The following is a 6,697-nucleotide window of genomic DNA, read 5'->3' on the forward strand; positions in this document are numbered from 1 at the left end:
ACCGCTACAAGTTCAAGGCTAGCCAGTACTACATAGTAAGAACCTGTCACAAATAAAATAACGGTATTGTTTAGGAACAAATATAATGAGAGACAACATAATTTACAAAGAGCTGTTCAGCAACTGTAACAGTGCGATTGATAACTCTGAAACACATGAAAATATATATCATTTTGAGAAATAATGTGATAAAGAGATATTATGTAAGTAGTATATTTAAAACATCTCCACTGAAATTATCACCCATATATTTTATCGCTTAGATGCCAGGCCTGGTGATACTGAAATTATCAATACTGAGCTTAACAGATCTTGAGCGTCTATAGTAAGCATCTTACAAAAAAACACTACAAAGATATAATTTTAGGGAAAAAAAGGGGATACTTAACTGGGCACGGTTGTGTACTTGGGGACGGAGTAGAAGGTATGTGGAGAATTTGTAGCCTGCCTAGACTAGGAGTGAAACACCCTATATTATAAAATTTTAAAAAGAAGAAAAATTAAGCTGGCCTCAAATTTGTGATCTTATTGCTTCTTCCTTGGAGTACTGTGATTACAACTCCAGAATTACCCTAAGGGAGAATCTGTGGACAGTCGATGGCTTCTGGGGAGGCGAGAGAACCAGCTCTTTTTGAACAGGCTGTAGCTTCTGGTAGATTAACCACACATCTAGTGGATGGCCTCACACCCATGCGGATGTGAACAGCACAAACGGGAGTTGAGTTACTAAAAGAAAAAGAAATGAAGATGGGAGGGGGTGGAGAGGTGTAAGCCGCTCTGGGAGGAGTTGGGTGTGAATACGATCAAAGTACATTGGATGAAATTCTTAAAGAATTCAGCAAAAGACTTAAAAATAAATATTTTGGGCTGGGGATAAAGCTCAGATGATTAACTGTTCAAGCAGTGTGGACAAAACTCTGAGTCTGATGCCAAGCACTGCATAAACCAGACGTGGTGCCTCTCACCTCTGATCCCAGGACTTAGAAGGTGGAGTCAGGAGGTCTAGAAGTTTAAGGTTGACCTTGACTTCCCAGAGAAGCACTAAAGTACACACCCAGCCTGGATAGTGTGAGATCCTCCCTCAGGAAAAAAAAAATCATAGTTCATTTGATACAGTGTCCATATAGCCCAGGCTGAACTTTATTTTATTTTATTATTTATTTATTTATTTTTTTGGTTTTTCGAGACAGGGTTTCTCTGTGGTTTTGGAGCCTGTCCTGGAACTAGCTCTTGTAGACCAGGCTGGTCTCAAACTCACAGAGATCCACCTGCCTTTGCCTCCCAAGTGCTGGGATTAAAGGCGTGCGCCACCACCGCCTGGCCCAGGCTGAACTTTAAAAGGCTATGTAGCTAAGAATAAACTTTTACTTCTGATCCTTCTGCCTTCACTTCTCAAGTAATGGGATGTAGGTGTGCACCCAAGTTGTTACTGGGGTTACAGAGGCCCAGTGTCACTTCTGGTTTATGTGGTAGCAGGGGATCTCAGGACCTCATGCATTCCAGGTAAACACTCTACCAACTGAGTTGCTCTCTCTCCCTCCCTCCCCCTCTCTACCTCCCTCATTTTTACCCTCCTTCCCTTCCTCCCCCACTTTTTCTTTTTTCATTTTCTCACACGTATGTGTTGAGTCTGGCCTAGAATTTACTATGTAACCCAGGCTGCCCTTAAATTTATGAACGATCCTACTGCCTTAGCTTCTCAAGTGCTGGGATTATAAATGTACACTACCACATGTCCCTTAGTTGTTTGGAGGGAGGGTCTTATGCACTCTAAGCTGTCTTCAAATTCATTACCTTGCCTAGACTGGCCTTGAACTCTTGACTCTCCAAACCCTTGACTCTTCCAAATACTGGGATTATAGGCATGTCTATGCCTGCATAGACTACTTTTTTTGTGTGTGTCTCTCTCTCACTCTGCTCTCGGACTTACTATGTGGCCTAAATTGGCCTCAAAGATATGACAATCCTTTTGCCTCAGTCTCCTGAGTGCTGACAGTCTTACATTTTAACTTTCATGTGAGTTATATTCATTCAAATTAACCTGAAAAGATGTCCATGAGCTCTCAAGTGAAAAATGAGTTGCAAATTGGAATTTTTCACTAAAAAGACCAGGAGAAGTATGACTAGTATAATCATTACCCCAACAAATATAATAGGTAAGGAAGAAGAAGAAATTACTTTTTTCTTGTATGTATTATAAAACAACCAATTTGGGACTAGAGAGATGGTTCAGAGGTTAAGAGCACTGGCTGTTCTTCCAGAGGTCCTGAGTTCAATTCTCAGCAACCACATGGTGGCTCATAACCATCTATGATGAGATATAATACCCTCTTCTGGCCTGCAGGTGTATATGCAGGCAGATACTATATACATAATAAATAAATCTTTACATTAAATTAAAACAACCAATTCATAAAATTCAGTTAAGTAAAAAAAAATATCACCAATTGGTCATATGGGACTTGTTTAATTTCCTGTGACTCCTGTGAAAAACAACAACATAAACTTTTTGTTTAATACAAATTTGAAAAAAAACACACATTCACAATCTTATGGTTCTGTGGTTAGTAGTTCCAAATGACTCAGTGGGCTAGAATCAAGGTTAGCAAGATTGCATTCTTTTGGGGAGATTCTAGGGGAGAGCTGTTTTCCTGTCTTCTACAGTTGCAGTGGTTGCTTGCGTTCCTTGAGTCAGCAACCATCAGTCTGGTCTTTCTCACCTCTTGTTATTCTGACACCCTTGTTTACTTTTTGGGACACCTGTAATTGCACTGAGCCTGGCAGACAAGCTAGGATAATTTTCCCATTGTAGGTCATGTGATCAGATGATTACTAATCTTTGTGAATTTTGAAACCTTCATTTTCTGTTGTCATGTAAGGATATGTATTCATGGTTTCTGGGGATTAGAATATGGACATATTTGAAGAGGATTACTCTGCCTACCAAGGAGCCTAAGGATAACAGTTTCCTTGTTCCATGACTAGAAAGGCTCCATGGCAACGCTGAGAGTGTGGGATGCTAGTGATTTATCTAGAGGTCCAATGTGATGTCACAATCTCACCCTGACAGTGCTTCAATCTAGTATAGTCTGAAGGAAAACCTGCTATAATTATTTTGTACCTATGTTGAGCCCAGGAAGCAACAGGATTTCTAATTCTTTAATTCGATTTCTTCTTCTTTCATCTTTATTTCTCTCTCTCTGTCTCTGTCTGTCTGTCTCTCTCTGTCTCTGTCTGTCTATCTGTCTGTCTGTCTCTCCCCCGCTCTCTGTATGTGTGTGTTGTGTGTACATGTGAAGATCAGAGGTCAGTTTGCAGATGTCAGTTCTCCCCACCGTGTTGATCACAGAGATGAAACACAGTAGATCAAGCTTACTGTCCTGTATATTTACCCACTGAGCAAACTCATCCACTCCTTTTGGTTTTAGAGACAGAGTTGCATTATGTAACCCAGGCTGGCCTAGGATTCACAACAATCCTCCTGTCTTAGCCTCCTGAGTGCTTAGAGTGACGGGCATGAGCTTCAATATCCAGCTGGATGTGCTGTTTGATCATTATATAATGCACATGTGTATCAAAATATATTAGACCCTACAAATATGTGCAATTACAATATATAAATAAAAACATTAGTAGTTGCCTTTTCCCATGATGCAGGTCTGTAATACCACCTAATTGGGAAACTGACAAGGAGTATATTCAAAGGTCAAGACCAACTTGGTCTTCACAGTGAGTTTTAGCCATTTAGGACCAGTAATGAGAATTTAGAACAACAAGAAAGAAAATGAGGATTTTTTTCATGTGTTCAAGACTCTGGTCTTGGACAGCTTGCACCTCTATCCTTATGGCAGGTCTGATCTTGCAGTGGCTGTGTGGGGGAGGAGTCTGAACTGCAGAAGCAAGAATCAAGGTGAGACAAGTGGTCAGAAATATCTTCTGCTGTTTGATGGAGTATTGGTTGAAGGAATGCAGCTGAAATAGAAACCAAATGAGGTATTATGCTTCTAGGAAAAAAAAACTCATGGCAAAATACTGCAACAGATCAAGAGCTAAAAATAGGGTGGAGATATTCAGTTTCTGTGAAAGTTGGGGACCAAGTTTTTCTCTTAGACTATCAAGGCACCAAAGTAGTTCTAGATAACAAGGATTATTTTATATTTTGCCTTACTTCCTATTTCAAAAAGAGGAGACTGGGTTCTAGCTCAGTTGGTAGCGTTTGTCTAGCATTCCTGAAACCCTGAGTTCAGTCCTTAGCACTGCACAAATGAGATGTATGGTAGTACATACTTATAATAATTCCAATACTCGGCAGGCAGAAGCAGGAGGTTCAGGCTCTATGTATATGCAATAGCTAAATGTTAGGTTGCTTCTATCTTTAAGAACTAGTTACTGGTTTTCTGCAGTTAAGAACAAACTTATATTCACTCTGGGTCCTGTGTGCATTCTATTTTTTAATAATTATACAGGTTTAGGCAGTAAAAAACTATTCCATATCCCCCAGAGTCCTCAACTAGCCTTGGCTCTGTTCTTAAGATGTTTTAGCAGTGGTCAGGGGCCACTCACCTGAAAAAGATGGCTAAAACAGGATATTAGCACTGTGTTTCTCTCTGCAGTTTACCCATCTTCAATGGGGAACCAAGAAAAAAAAGGGGGTAATGTGAGAGCTATTTATTCCATTGACAAATAGTCTTCTACTGTTTTGGTGATTTCCATCTACAGCCCCGGACTCGGAAAGCTGAGACAGAGGATTGCTGCAAGGTTGAGAGCAGTGTGGGTTGAATAGTGACTACCAGGCCAACCTGGGCTATAAAGTGAGGCTGTGTCTCAAAAAACTAACTCATCAATTAAAATGAGCACCCATTTTAAAGGTTAGGGTTAGGGTTAAGGGTTAGGGTTAAGGAGGGTTAAGGTTAGAGGTTAGGGTTAAGGGTTAGGGTTAAGGTTAAGGGTTAGGGTTAAGGGTTAAGGCTAGGGGTTAAGGGTTAGGATTAGGGTTGGGGATCACAGTTTGAGTATGCAGTATGTCATGGTGAGTTGTCATGGCAGTAGGAATTTGAAAGAGCTAGTCAGGTTGTATCCACAGTCTGGAAGCAGCAATGAGTGTTCTTGCTATACTTGCTCATTCACTTCTTCTTTTTTTTTTTTAAAATTTATTTATTATGTATACAGTGTTCTGTCTGTCTGTATGCTTGCTGGCCAGAAGAGGGCACCAGATCTCATTACAGATGACTGTGAGCCACCATGTGGCTGCTGGGAATTGAACTCAGGACCTCTGGAAGAGCAGTCAGTGCTCTTAACCTCTGAGCCATCTCTCCAGCCCTGCTCATTCACTCCTTGTTAGTCTTTGACATCAGCACATGAAACAGGACCATTCACACTTAGGATGGGTCTTGGTGTTTTTTGCTTTGTGGCCACAGAGACAGGATCTTGTAGCCCAGGCTGGCTTGAAACTCACAGGAGTCCTCCTGCTTTAGCTTCCTGAGTACTCCAATTACTTATTGGAGCCACTGTGTCTTTCTCCATTCTAAACTCTTAGAGAGACCTTTGTCTCGTTTTAATTAACTTGCTTTAAAGCAATATATTTGAAGTAAAAAGTCAGATGGCAGACATAGGAAGTCCAGGTCCTAAGTCCCAATCAGATCTTATTTTTTTCAATTTTAATTTAATTTTATTTTATGCTTATAAATGTTTTCCTTGCATATATGTCTGTGTACCATGTACATGTCTAATGAACACAAAAGCTAGAAAAGGGCCTTGGATCTCCTGGGACAGGAACAGTAGATGGTTTTGTTCTGCCACGTGATTGCGGGAATTGTACCCAGGCCCTCTGGAAGAACAATTTTCTTAACAACTGAACCCCCAGAAGTCCCTTTTTAACAGGACAGTATCACTCTGTGACACAGGGTCTCACTGTTTGATCCATGCTGGCCCGGAAATGGTGACCTTGCTGTCTCAGTCCTCCTTGTGCTGGAACAGCCCAAGCCACATCCCTGTCTTTGGATTAGACAGATTTTTGAAAAAGATCAGGAGTCAGTGCTCTGGAGAGAAAGACCCAGCCTAGATCAGGATCAGGTATGGTTTTACTCACCATCTCATTATAACCATCTCTCTCTCTCTCTCTCTCTCTCTCTCTCTCTCTCTCTCTCTCTCTCTCTCTCTCTCTCTCTCTTTCACACACACACACACACACACACACACACACACACACACACACACAGACACAAATTATTCCCACGGGACTGGAGAGATGGCTCAGCAGTTAAGAGCCCTGGCTGGTCTTCCAGAGGACCTGGTTTCTCTCCCCAGCACCTACATGGCACCTCCCAACTGTCTGTAACTCCAGTTCCTGAGGACCTGACACCCATGGCAGAACACCAATGCACATTAAGAAAAAAATCTTCACACTCCTGCTCCACACGGAGACTTTGTTTCGGCAGTGTTGGGGACAGAAAGAACCAGGCTTGTGAACCTACTGGACAAGTGCTCTACTACTGAGTTACAGTCCCAGCTGCCAAGATGGAGCTTTTAGACAGAAACATCTCCTTTGTCCCTGACTAACCATGAATAAAACTATTTTGTAACTGATTTCTGTTTCCCATATTTTCAGTCAAGTGGTGAGCAGTACCAAACTTCTGTTATAGAAACAGAGCTAAGCTCCTGCATTTTCTCAATGCAAGTAATTGTTTGCCTCAGCCCT

This window comes from Chionomys nivalis, chromosome X (genome assembly GCF_950005125.1).
Source record: "Chionomys nivalis chromosome X, mChiNiv1.1, whole genome shotgun sequence".
Classification (NCBI taxonomy): Eukaryota; Metazoa; Chordata; class Mammalia; order Rodentia; family Cricetidae; genus Chionomys; species Chionomys nivalis.